This window comes from Gopherus evgoodei, chromosome 1 (genome assembly GCF_007399415.2).
Source record: "Gopherus evgoodei ecotype Sinaloan lineage chromosome 1, rGopEvg1_v1.p, whole genome shotgun sequence".
NCBI classification, from domain to species: domain Eukaryota; kingdom Metazoa; phylum Chordata; order Testudines; family Testudinidae; genus Gopherus; species Gopherus evgoodei.
The window spans coordinates 222779755-222793546 of NC_044322.1; the positions used below are offsets into that span (position 1 = coordinate 222779755).

Below are 13792 nucleotides of genomic sequence, written 5' to 3' on the forward strand. Positions count from 1 at the left end.
ACTTGAAATTAGATGAAGGTTTCTAACCATTAGAGGAGTGAAGTTCTGGAACAGCCTTCCAAGTGGAGTAGTAGGGGCAAAAGACATATCTGGCTTCAAGACTAAGCTTGAAAAGTTTATGGAGGGGATGGTATAATGGGATAGCATAATTTTGGCAATTAATTTACCTTTGATTTTTAGCAGGTAAATATGCCCAATGGTCTGTGATGAGATGTTAGATGGGGTGGGATCTGAGTTATTACAGAGAATTCTTTCCTGGGTGCTGGCTGGAAAGTCTTGCCCACATGCTCATGGTTTAACTGATCACCATATTTGGGGTCAGGAAGGAATTTTCCTCCAGGGAAGATTGGCAGAGGCCCTGGAGGTTTTTCACCTTTCTCTGCAGCATGGGGCGCAGGTCACTTGCTGGAGGATTCCCTGCACCTTGAGGTCTTTAAACCCTGATTTGAGGACTTCAATAACTCAGACATAGGTTAGGGATTTGTTACAGGAATGGGTGGGTGAGATTCTGTGGGCTGCATTGTACAGAAGGTCAGACTAGATGATCATAATGGTCCCTTACAACCTTAAGTCTATGAATCTATAATCAACATTGTAAAATTTAATAAGCAGCTGTGGAAACAGAGAAATTATAGAGGTTAGCAATAGACATATACATAGTAGTATGCAAATATTATTCATTTCCTTTGTTGTCTGAAGTTCATGAGCTGAGACTAGAGATCAGGGCTGCAATTTAAAATGATATATCCTTCCTCATCTTCCATATCCAACATTTGGGCTGTTCTTTCCTAGTATATTCATCTCCAGGGGCAGGGACACCCTGATTGTCCTGTAAGGCTCATGCGGAGAATAGAAGCATTGTTCATTGCAGTGTTTCCACAAAACCCACACAGGAAATTGGCACTGTGCTCGTCTGAGTACTCACAGAAAAGGGACTTGCGGCTTGAGGAATTAAAGTGACACTGTCTAGGCTAGAGTCTTCTTTCCTTCTCCCTGTATTTTAAGTCCATGTAATTTGAAAGGTGCAATTATGTGTCTGTATAAAGTTAAGAAACATTACATTATATGTCACCTTTTATCTAGGTATCTCAGAGCTTTTAACAAAGGTAGGTCTCATAAGCCACGTTTCACAGGTGGGAAAATTGAGGCACACAGAGCTGAAGAGACTTAGTCAGAGTCTCACAGTGAGTCAGTGGCAAAGCCAGGAACACAGTCTCAGCCTTCACATCAGTATTCATCAACACTGTCCACCCGGCCACAAAGGCTCCTTGTTAATATCTATTTAGATCTTAAGAGAATACAAGGAGGGTGTGATGGTGCCTTTCTTTAAAGTTACTCCATCTTTTATGCTCACACTATAATTGCCATCCCCTGTGTGGTACTGTCACATGCCCAGGCCACGTCCCAGTTTCCCTGTGGTGTTATAACTCAATCCTGAGTGCAACTTTTACTTTTAAGAGCCCCTCCAGAGGATTTTATTCATTAATAACAGAAACTAATACAAAGAAATAGTTTCAGTCTCCAGTCCATCTCATCTGACTGGTTTATCTCTTGCTAGAAACTGTTCTCATTCCCTTGCTTTCTGAGCATCAGCTGCTTAACCCCAGCATGGACAGGGAGATGAGTCTCTTGTTCGTTTGCTCTCCCAGAAGCTAGGCCTTTTATTACATATGCCCTCACCAGGAACCCACTCCTACACAGAGGATTTCAGCGCTTCCTCCTCAGGAGCCAGCATCAAACTGCAGACCTCTTCAAAGGCACCTACCAACTCTCTTCCCAGACCTAACAAACAGATGCCCCCTCCTATCTCCCTTTCCAAAGGCTCTGATAATCATCCCTTCAGGGCTCTCTGTCACCTCCAAGCCATAACTCAGGGCTCCTCCCCAACAGCAGCCAGCTCTGCTTTCTGTGGGTTTCCCCTCTAGCCTATAGTCCCAGGTCTTTCCCACAGCAAGAACTCTCCTCCTTTTTTTCTCTTCCTGATCTGCATAGGTTCTTTTATATACTGCTCAGGCAGTCTCCTTATTGAGCTCAGCTGCTCCCTTGCAAATTGGCTAATAAGCCACCACCACGAGCACTTACCTGCTCCTAGGTATAGTTATGTAAGCAGGGAATGGTCCTGCTATTGTGGGGATCTTTCCTGGCTTATACACTACCCTAGCGAAATGGGCTAACAAAAGGATTTGAGTCCTCACTCCCATTTCATTTACCCAGAGCCTAACCTCAAGGGCTCCCCTTCCACTCTCCTGTGTGGCAGAGTCCTCGTAACCCCAACAAGGCTGGGCCCAGGGTCCCTGGGGGGCTTGACCTCCAATCTTGTTGTGGTCACTTAGGGCAGGGGTTAGGATGTCCCCACTCCAGGGTGCTTTCCTTGCACTGGATGCTTCCCTGACCCACTGATCATTTTATACAGTTTAAAACAAATGTAATTTATTAAACAGCAATCAATTTTTAAAAAGTAAGGGAAAAGTGGGAACGGTTAAAGGAAAACACATCACCCTGCTCTGTGGCATGGGGACATCACAACTAGCATCTCTGGATTGTAAGGGAAATTCAAAGTCTGTTCCTCACATGTCCCAGGCCATCTTCTCAGGCCCTGGCTGTGCTGCAGAGATGCTGCGGGAAGGACACTTGCTCTGGTGGTGGCCACACGCTCTCAGGCTCTAGGTGGCAGGACCCTTCTTCCCAGCATCGCCCTGTCCCTGTGGGGTTACGATCCTCCTCCAAGTCTGGCCTGCAGGGCCTCTTGGCTAGGGGCGTCTCCCTGAACTGGGACCACTGCCCAGAGTCCCCCTTGCTTTCTCCAGCTTTTCACCGCACCCGGCTCTGAAATGCTCCAGCCCCAGCTCCAGCTCCACCACTCTGCCTTAGCTCCAGCTCCACTCTGCCTCAGCACGGCTGCTGCTGCTGCTCTGCCTCCAGCTCCCTGGGCTGCTTCTCTGGCCCCTCTGGCTCTGGGTGCTACAGCTCTGCTCCCAGCACAGGTCTGCTCTGTGGGCTGCTTCTGTGACTCTACTCCCAGCACTGACCTGCTTCCTGGGCTGCTTTTCTGGCCCCTCTGGATCTGACATAGCTCTGCTCCCCAGCTCAGCTTGGGCCCTGGCTTTCTTCTTAGCTTGGACCCACTCTGTCTAACCCAGGCAATTCCAGTTCACATGGACCTTGCTGGCCTCCTGACTCCCTGATTAGCCTGCCCGCCCTGTCAATCAGGCTGATCTGGAGCATTGGCCTCTCCCCATTGTTCCTGGGGACTGTCAGTCTCAGAGTCCTGATTTCCCATCGACCCTTTCCCTTTCTTTTAGTGGTAGGAGCTAGCCAACCAAAACACCCCACTGAGTTTTAGTAAGAGGACAATAGTCCCCTTACAGTTACATGGTTGTCATGGGCAAGTTGAGCCCTAATTCTCTCTGAAGAGCCACTGGCCCAAGATATTCATCTTCAGAGAGCTGAGAACTCTACCTCTCTTAGCTCTTGACTCACATTTACACGCTACTCTCATCAATATTTCTTCTTTCCAGTAAGAAGAGAGTTGACAGTCTCTGTGAAAGCATCTGACAGTAATTTTCTCCTTGAAAATCTCACTCCAGCTGGCATTATGGTTTCCCTAAAGAATTGAGGCTTAAAATATTCAGCAAGTTACAGATGAGACAACACAGATTAAGAGATATTATTCAGGACACTATCCCAGTTCTTATACCTCACCTATCCCTGTGGTATCCCTGAGCACCTAACAAAGTAGCTTCAGTGAGGAGTTGTATTATCACCAAAATGTCAGTATGGAAAATAAAAAGTAAAATATGCATAGGAGAAGAAGTTAGTTCCCTCTTTAGCAGTTACCTCTTCTTGTAGCACAAGCATCTTTGCTTCTTTGTGTTCCTATTAGCCACATGGCTAGTGACAGCCACTTGGGAAGAAAGAGTATGCCTTGAGAGACCTTTCAGAGATATAGGCCAATTCTCTTTCAGAGCACAGGTGATGCATATAACAGAGTGGGACCAACACTGGGAGTTATCAGTATACCACCAACATAAGGTAGTAAGTGGGGTTTGTTTGTTTTGTTTGTTTTGTTCTTTTCTGAAGATCACACAATAGCTTTACTGACAATCACTGGAAAAATGAAATGATGAAGTTATTTATATCCAAACAGATATTAAGATGAGGAAGTTGTGGGTAAATGATACTTTAAAGTGCACGTCTGCTCTGAAGAACAATTCTGTTCATGCACACAAAGGGATAAAATCCAGTTCCCTTTCCTGGAGATGGTCTGTTTCTGAAATTTGAACAGGACTGAAAAACAACAACTTATATCTGTTCCTTAAGCCAGCGGACATGGCTCTAAATATCCACAGGAAGCAGGTGCTCTGAGTAAGAAGTTGTCTTCTCATACTTAACTTTCAAAGTAAACCTGCACTTTTAGAAAATTAGTCCTGTGTAGCAAAGATAATATAATGGTCTTGCTGATTACATCTTAGCCTATATCTCTGTCAGTACAGAAAAATAACACTTGAGATTTTCACACTGATATAGGAGAATTTAGATACACATCTTCCATTCAAATCTGTGTCTTTAAATCCCTAAACTGCTTTGAAAATCTCAAAATGTTTTTTTCCAGTAGAATCTTATTGTTCAGAATGACGAGAGAGAAAAGAGCAATTTAGACATATTAAAGGCATCAAAATATAATCACAATCTAGACAGAGTAATCTGAAAATACATGGAAAATCAGAACTGAATAAATGGAAATAGACATTATGGAGTCAAAACCCACATGCGTACAGTATGCCTTCTGGCTAGACAGTAAATATTGGACATACAAAGGGCAGGTCATAACTCAATTGATTCAGTACATTTTTCTTGGGATGACCTCACTTGTCAAACCATCAGAATTTGAATAAGTGGATTTCTTCATTCTCCTTCACTTTAAGCCAAAAAAAGACAAGGGTGGAAGATCAGAGACAAGAGTCTAAAAATGGCCCCTTTTAAGAGTCTGCTATTTTGTTACAGAAAAGACACACTAGGTGTTGGTATTCATTATTGTTCTCTACAATCCCCTCCTTGCTAGAAAATAATTCACTTGTACCAGTGCAGCTATCAAAAGATCCCCTGTACTCTCATTTTTAATGCATAGTTTCTGATGCCTAGTGTCAGCAGGAGGATATGTGAACAAAATGGAGTACATCTCATGTGATGTGATGTAACAAGAGGTATGGATTTGACATGACTCACAGCCATCTTGTATGCTCAACCACCATAATTTGGAAACAAAAACCATAGAGTAAGAAAATTTGGCCTTGACCTACACAGAATAAAATACCAACTGCATCTGCATTGTTAGTAACAGGGATAGATACAGTAAAATCACACATTCATGGGAATGGAATGGAGTATGGACAAGCTAACGCTGAGTTTCTGCAGATTTCTTATTGAGCACCTGTGTGGGTTTTGTTAAAAGTAGCTTTTGCTGATAAGTAGATATTGTAAAGTTTTGCTGTTGCCAGAGAAATTGTTTTAGCCTATTAGGGATTATGATTGGTTAAAATAATATTGTAAGTAAAATATTTGGTTAAGGCAGAGAGAAGAGGAATGCTCATTTTAATTATATAATGAGGGACAAAAGACAGTCTCGTTGGAACTTAACTCTGGGATACAGCTCAAGACCAACGCTACTAGGACTTTTTAGCCCCTGTACAACCAGACTGTGCAGAAGCTGGAGCCTCAGATGATACAACCCTGACTCACCATTGGGAGAAGTCCATCCCTTTTACTGGGAATGGTGAGCACTAGACTATTGGCATGTGTATTCTGTTGATTAATGGTTGATTGTTAATAAATACATGTTCATATTTAAGAATATTCATTGTGTAATAAAGGCTCTTTCACTGGGAAAAGATTCCGTTAACTATAGAGACCAATTACACCCAGAGAGGGAGGAGAGAGCTGTACATTGTTTGAGTAACAGTGACACATTTTCCTGTTGTTGTTTAGTTGAGGAAGATGCATACTGTAGTTCAGGAGTGTCAGGCACCTGGCCTGTGAATTGGAACTGGCCCACTGGCACTGGACGTATTTTTGTGACCCTTGTGGTATATGCAGATTCTGCAGAGTCTAAACTTTTTTTATTTTTAAAATTAGGTTTCCAGTCCCAAGTTTTGCAGAGAAACACTTGAAAATCTGAACCACCAAGTATCAATTGAAACAGTGTTTTACAGAGTTTGCAGAGAGCCTAAAGTGATCACTGTGAGTTTTCAATTCCACCACATCCCCATTAATCTTATTAAGGACAATAACCATGAGCCTGTTGATGACATTCTAAATATGAGAATTAATATTTTCCTTTTAGATGGAATGCGACAGTATATAAGAATGAAGCCCACAAGAGTGAAAATTAAGAGTTGTTCAAGGTAGGGAAATATATAAGATAGGAGGAGACAGAAAAGAGAGAGAACAGAGTAAGGAGGATGGAAAAGGAAGAGAAGTGATAGGCAAAAATTGCCATGGTCCTAAAGGGGAGTATAATTTACTACTAAGTGATTCTGAATGTGACAATTAGGCATTGAGAAAATGAAAAAATAGTAATAGTAATAATAATAATTAATAATATGCTTAGTTAATGTGTAGAGGCCAAATTCTATCCTTGATCTTTGTGTAAAACTCCAAATGGCACCACTGGGCACTCCATTTTGGACTGACAGGGGTTTTGAGTACTAAATTTAAACACTGATCTATGGACCACAGTGTGTGTGTGTGTGTGTGAAAGAGAGACAATTCTCAGGGTACCCAGGACAGAAAGCCACCTTGTTAGCTCCAGTGAATGGTAGCCTTGCCCAAGTTGCCTGTGATGGCTGGGTGTTAGCTCCTGACACCACCAGCCTTTCAGCCACCCAAGCACTCTTCACTGGGCAATGCCAGCCCTGACTTTGCTTGTCAGGTTAATAATAGGTGCACCCCATTCCCCAAGTCCCTTTGAATTCTTCTCCAGCCCCTGACACTGGCTACTCAGAAATCCCAGATCCTCTATCCCCAAAGGAGCATTGTACCCCAATTTACCAGTTTTATTTAACCACCTCTCCTGTAAACTACATTTATAATAAAACGAAAGATGGTTTATTTAAGAAAGCAGACACATTCAACTACACACAAAAGACAGTGATAGAAACAAATGGTTACAATAAAAAACAAAATCATATAATGCAAACTAGGGCATATGCTTATTATAATAAGTTAACTTTCCTATCTAATAAAGTAGGTTTCTCTCACAAAGTTCAGCCTGCTGCAGAGCTGGCTGGATTCAGTGGAACTAGAATCTAAACTTTTATGAAAAACACCCCAGTGCCATAAGATGTTTCCTCAGTGAATGGATCCAAAGTGTCCCCTCCTCACTCTGTGTTATACTTAAAGACTTAGACAGATCTGGGCAACCCCATGAACTTCACAATAGTAACTTATTGGAACTCAGCAGTTCTAGTGATGATGCACATAGGGGATAGCTCCCACTCCTTCTGCAGGGTAAATAGCTGTAAAAATTCGTATTTTCTGTCTCTCAGATGAGAGGTTCTGATGCTCAATATGCACAAGTTGTAGGGCTTGTCAAAGCAGACTCTCCCTAAGGGCACTAACCATGTGTTACAATCCAATATAGTGCCATTACTGATTCAGTATAAACATACAATTTGTTTGTTTCTGGTGACAGAAGGGAACAATAACATGTTTCTCCAGTAGAATCACATTGTTCAGAGTGAAAGACAAAAAAAGAGGAACTAAGATAGGTGGACGGAATCAACATCTGAGCACAGCCCAGACATAACTGTCACCAGCAGGCTGAAAATATCTGTATTTATTGAATAGAAACTGGCTTTATGTGGTCAGATCATATAAGTAAGTTATGTCTTTTGATTGGAAACAGATGTTGGATATATGAAGCATACTTCTGATCTGATTGCTGCAAGCCTGTTTTCCTGGTAGGATCACAGGAAAAGAGATGTCACAACACCATCATACAGAATTTTATACAAGACAAAATGGGAGGGACCTTCTTTGTTTTGCTGCACCTATAGTCAAAGAACATTTTAATGGAGACCTGAGAGACCTGATGCAGTGAGGTCCTCTCAAGATTCTGTTATGTTGCAATATCAGTACATCAACTGGGGATGTTTGCCTTTTTCAAGATGTACCTGTACCCTCTTGTACCTTGAATCACAGTGGGAATTTGAAACCTAGGACTCTCATATACCAGCTGAGTATCAGCAACCTCTGGCCTGTTGGCTAGCCTCAGGGATCAAGCTTCCCAGACTTCCTACCCCCTGGTTTTGACCAGAAATTCCATCATAGACACGAGATCCCTTCCAATGAAAGATTTGTCAAAATATGATTTTTTTTCTTGCAAAAAGTTTCAGTATTGACATTTGCTGACAAAAAGTTTAATCAAAAAATTCTTGCCCAGCTCTACAGCTTTACAGATTACATCAGTGGGAGCTCCCCTATGGATTGAGGGGTGTTTGAAGTCCTAAATGTATACTTTGATTCATGGACCACAATTAAAAAAGGAATCCAGCCCTCTCCACAGAATAGGTGTGATGGGTATTCCCTAATCCTTGTGTGTGCCCTAATCCTAGTTCTGTTGCCCCATCTGAAAAAGGATATAGTGGAAATGATTTAGAGAATGGTAACAAAGATAATCAAGGGTACAGAATGGCTTTCATATGAGGAGAGACTAAGAAGTTTAAGGCTGTTCAGCTTAGTAAAAGAGATGACTATGAGGGGATATGATGGACGTCTACAAAATCATTAATGGTATAGGAAAAGTGAATGGTGAAATGCTTATCCTTTCACACAATTCAAAAAACCAGGGGTCACCCAATGACATTAATAGGTAGCAGGTTTAATACAAACAAGAGGAAGTCCTTTTTCACACAACCCACAATTAAACTGTTTTTGCCATGGGATGTTGTGATAGCCAAAAGTATAGCTGCATTAAAAAAATAACTAGATAATTTCATGGTGGATAGGCCATTAACGGTTAAGATGGCCAAGGATGCAACCCCATGCCTGGGGTGAATCTAAACCTCTGATTTCCAGAAGCTGGGAGAGGAAGTTGGGGTGGATTACTCCAACCTATTTGGTTCATGTCCCTGATGCTCTGCTATGGGCCACTCTCAGAAACAGGATCCTGGGGTAGATGGACCATTGGTCTGACCCAATATGGCCGTTCTTATCTTATGTTTTTAAAATGAGAGGAGGAGGACCTCCCTCATGACTTTTAGTCCACTGATTATAGGGTTGACAACCCTCCAGGATTGGCCGGAGTCTCCAGGAATTAAAGATTAATCTTTAATTAAAGATTATGTCATGTAATGAAACCTCCAGGAATTTGGCCAACCAGAACTGGCAATCTTAACAGGTTAGGATGCTCATCCTGGTTATAAAAGACTCCTGATTGTCCTGCACCTGAATCTTCCACATCCTAGGTGAGTGCACTAACCACCAGACTAGAGCAATTCTCATGGTTGTGCATGCTGTCTGGCACAAATGTCTCTTTGAGAGGGAGGGTATTGACCCAGGATATGGGACACCACGATACAGTTCCCCTGCTCCAATGGCTCATTATTTATCCACAGTAGGACAGCATCAACAGGAGATAATCAGGGAGCCCCATATCAGAATATCCCATAGACGAGTAAATAGGGCATTCACCTCAGAGATGGCAGACCTCTTAGATGGAGGGGGGACTTGAATTGGGCTCTCCCTCATCCCAGATGAGTAACTAACCTCTGGGCTAAAAGTTACAAGGGAATTCAACCCTTCCCTGCACTTCTTGCAAAAAATAGCATAGGTGCCTAACCTTAAAGAGAGTTTCCAGATGAGAATAAGTAGCAGGGCTAGGCACCTCCCTGCAGCCTGGATTTAGGTGCCTATCTCTGTGAGAAGGGCAGGACTTGCATATACCTCTACTCAGCATCTCCCTTTGGCTAGCTTAAATGGCTCCCTGCCTATCATGCTGGCTTTTGTGTGTCCTATTCTAAGGCTCCTATCTCTCCCCATGCAGTGTATATTAGCCTAGGTGCCTATCTCAGACTTTGTGAATCTCAATGATTTTTCTATGGACTTAAAAGTTAGTGTGACACTGAGCATTGCCATACCAAACACCTGTTTTACATCCAGGCCCTAGAGAATGTACAGAAGTATTGTGACCTGGGCTTCTGGTCACGAAATGTGTCCTAACAGGTCTTTTTATCTCTTTTTATTTCTTTGGTTCTATGATATAGCTGAAGTTCCAAGTTTCAATCTGACATCTGTTACACTCTTCAGAATTGGACTGATAGATTTTGTGTGTTATGTCTAGTGCATGGCAGTAGTACTTGATGCTCACAGTAGCTTATTTTTCCAAGGTACATTCTCAGATTCTTTCCAGTTAGTGTTTCTTTTCCCCAGGTTTCAGTTGTGAAAATCAAAACACAATGAATTCTGGCTTAGCGTCTAATGGAATGCCAGTTTGAACCCCCACTTTGAGAAGTCTGAAACCCCCCCAAACAAAATACTGAGTATATGTAATTTCATACTGAAAGCGCCAATGTGCCTTTTCGTGATATTGCTGTAGCTTAGCTCAACAGCTGCTTTCTCACAGATCCAGAAGTGCTTCTCTGTGCAGTAGTTATTAATAGAGCTGTCAAGCAATTAAAACAATAATTGTGCTTAATCGCGAGATTAAAAAAATTATTTGCAGTTAATCACGCTGTTAAAATATAACAGAATATCATTTATTTAAATATTTTTGGATGTTTTCCACATTTTCAAATATATTTATTTCAATTACAATACAGAATGCAAAGTGTACAGTGCTCACTTTACATTTATTTTTATTATAAATATTTGCTCTGTAAAATAAAAAATAGTATTTTTCAATTCATTTAATACAAGTACTGTAGTGCAATCTATTTATCATGAAAGTTGAACTTAAAAATGTAGAATTATGCACAAAAAAATAACTGCATTCAAAAATAAAACGATGTCAAACTCTATCGCCTATAAGTCCACTCAGTCCTACTTCTTGTTCAGCCAGTTGCTCAGATGAACAAGTTTGTTTACATGTGCAGGAGACAATGCTGCTCGCTTCTTGTTCACAATGTCACCTGAAAGTGAGAATAGGTGTTCGCATGGAATTGTTGTAGCTAGCGTTTCAAGATATTTACGTGCCAGATGCACTAAAGATTCAGATGTCCCTTCATGTTTCAACCACCATTCCAGAGGACATGTGTCTGGGCTGATGATGGGCTCTGATAGATAACATACAAAGCAATGTGGACTGATGCATGTTCATTTTCATCATCAGAGTCAGATGCCACCAGCAGAAGGTTGATTTTCTCTTTTGGTGGTTCAGGTTCTGTAGCTTTTGCATTGGAGTGTTGCTCTTTTAAGACTTCTGAAAGCATGCTCCACACATCATCCCTCTCAGATTTTGGAAGGCACTTCAGATTCTTAAACCTTGGGTTGAGTGCAGTAGCTATCTTTAGAAATCTCACATTAGTACCTTCTTTGAATTTTGACAAATCTGCGGTGAAAGTGTTAAAAAAAACAATATGCTGGGTCATCATCCGAGACTGCTACAACATGAAATATATGGCAGAATGTGGGTAGAACACGGAGCAGGAGAAATACAATTCTCCCCCAAGGAGTTCAGTCACAAATTTAATTAACTCATTGTTTTTTTTTAATGAGCGTCATCAGCATGGAAGCATGTCCTCTGGAATGGTGGCCGAAGCATGCAGGAGCATAGGAACGTTTAGGTTATCTGGCATGTAAATACCTTGCAATGCTGTCTACAAAAGTGCCATGTAAACACCTGTTCTAACTTTCAGGTCACATTGTAATTAAGAAGTGGACAGCATTATCTCCCGTAAGTGTAAACAAACTTACTTGTCTTAGGGATTAGCAGAACAAGAAGTAGGACTGAATGGATTTATAGACTCTAAAGTTTTATATTGTTTTGTTTTTGAGTGCAGTTACGTAACAAAAAAAATCTACATTTGTAAGTTCCACTTTCACGATAAAGAGATTGCACTACAGTACTTGTGTGAGGTGAACTGAAAAATACTATTTCTTTTGTTTATAATTTTTATAGTGCAAATATTTGTAATAAAAATAATATAAAGTGAGCACTGTACACTTGTATTCTGTGTTGTAATTGAAATTAACATATTTGAAAATGTAGAAAAACATCTAAAATATGTAATACATTTCAATTGGTGTTCTATTGTTTAACAGTGTGATTAAAACTATGATTCATTTTTTTAATCACGATTAATTTTTTTGAGTTAATTGCATGAGTTGACTGATTAATCGACAGCCCTCGTTAATAATAATAATTTTAATTCCACATAAGTAGCCACAATTATAGGATGCATACAAGTCAATCCTAGAAAATAAAGCATTTTATGATGTCCTGACATTAGCACTCTGCATGTATTCAGGACACTGTATATTTACCACTTTCCCCGGGGTTAGTAATCTGCACCTACGCTACAACTGGTTCAGATTACTTTTCCCTGCATGCCAGCTCAGCTGTGCCAGCCAGTGCTCTTCAGGGGCAGGGCCAATAGTAATGCTCCACTACTGCTTATACACTCCCTCCTCACCACACAGAATGGCCCTTTGTAGTCACAATTTAGACAACACAGGAGAGTTAAGTGGGTATCATATGCTTCTCCTTTGTGCAAGCACACAGGACAGGCCACAATTGGTAAGTTTTGAATACAGTATTTAGGACCCAGCCTGCTCTCTGTGTCAAAATAGCTGAGCCATCCTCCCAATAGCAGCTATTCCTTTCAGATGTACACAAACCAATCCAGTAATATTGTTTATAGGAGTATTTTGGCGGTACATGGTTCTGTGAGCAAATCACAACATTATTTCCAAAAAGAAACCAAATTCTTATCTTTCATCATTTGTATAAGCTAAAAAACCAAAAACTAACATAAATCAGTAACAGGAGAGCTTCCAGCCAATGACATCCACCCATGCCAGCCAATGACATCCTGATTTTGATGAAATACCCCTGACTTGTATGACAGGACTGTTCAAGTGTCTCAGATTATTGCTATGTTGCAGGACAGATTTAAGAGTCACTGTTCTGGCACCAGGGGACAGATTTTCAAATATATTTAGGAACCTAAAAGTTGCAGATAGACACTTAGTGGGATTTAAAAAATGCTTAGGCACCTATCTGCCCTTGATTTTATTGGGAGCTAGGTACTTTTAAAATCATACTAGCTGTTTATCTGTACCTGTAGGCACCTAAACAAGTGAAAGGTGACAGACAGAGCGCTTTGAATCCAGGGATTTACCATGCCTTATGGCTTCATCCTTGATTTTGAAATGTTTTTTCTGGGCCAGACGATATGGAACCAGACACATTGACTATCTCCATTACCGTGTCCTGAGCAATTCCTGAGATGTGCCTCACATGTTCCTAACGTTTCCTGTCACCACGCGCAATTTCAGTCTCATCCTTCTTCTGTTTTCTGTCTTTCTGGTTTTGTATCTTCTGTCTCCTAAGAGCCTGGCTTAGCCAGCCAGGACAGCACTTTGCTGTGACTGAATTAGCAAGCCATAAATAATACAGAAGTAACATGATCCATGGAAATTTTGCTCTCTAAAATACGTTGAGAATCAGGATAACCCAGTCAGATGTTTTCCTGGTCCAGGGAATTGCAGATGAGGTCAAGGAGTGTCTAAATGACCCAAGGGCCCTAGCAGTCCCTGTAGTCTTCCAGTACCCAACCAGCAACTCGGAGACAGA

The 13792-nt window shown here is 41.3% G+C and overlaps 1 pseudogene; it reads right to left on the minus strand.

Annotated features, from left to right (window-relative positions):
• Nucleotides 1-601: 601 nt before the first annotated feature.
• LOC115644485 overlaps nt 602-13792 on the minus strand; it is a 41306-nt pseudogene continuing 28115 nt past the window's right edge.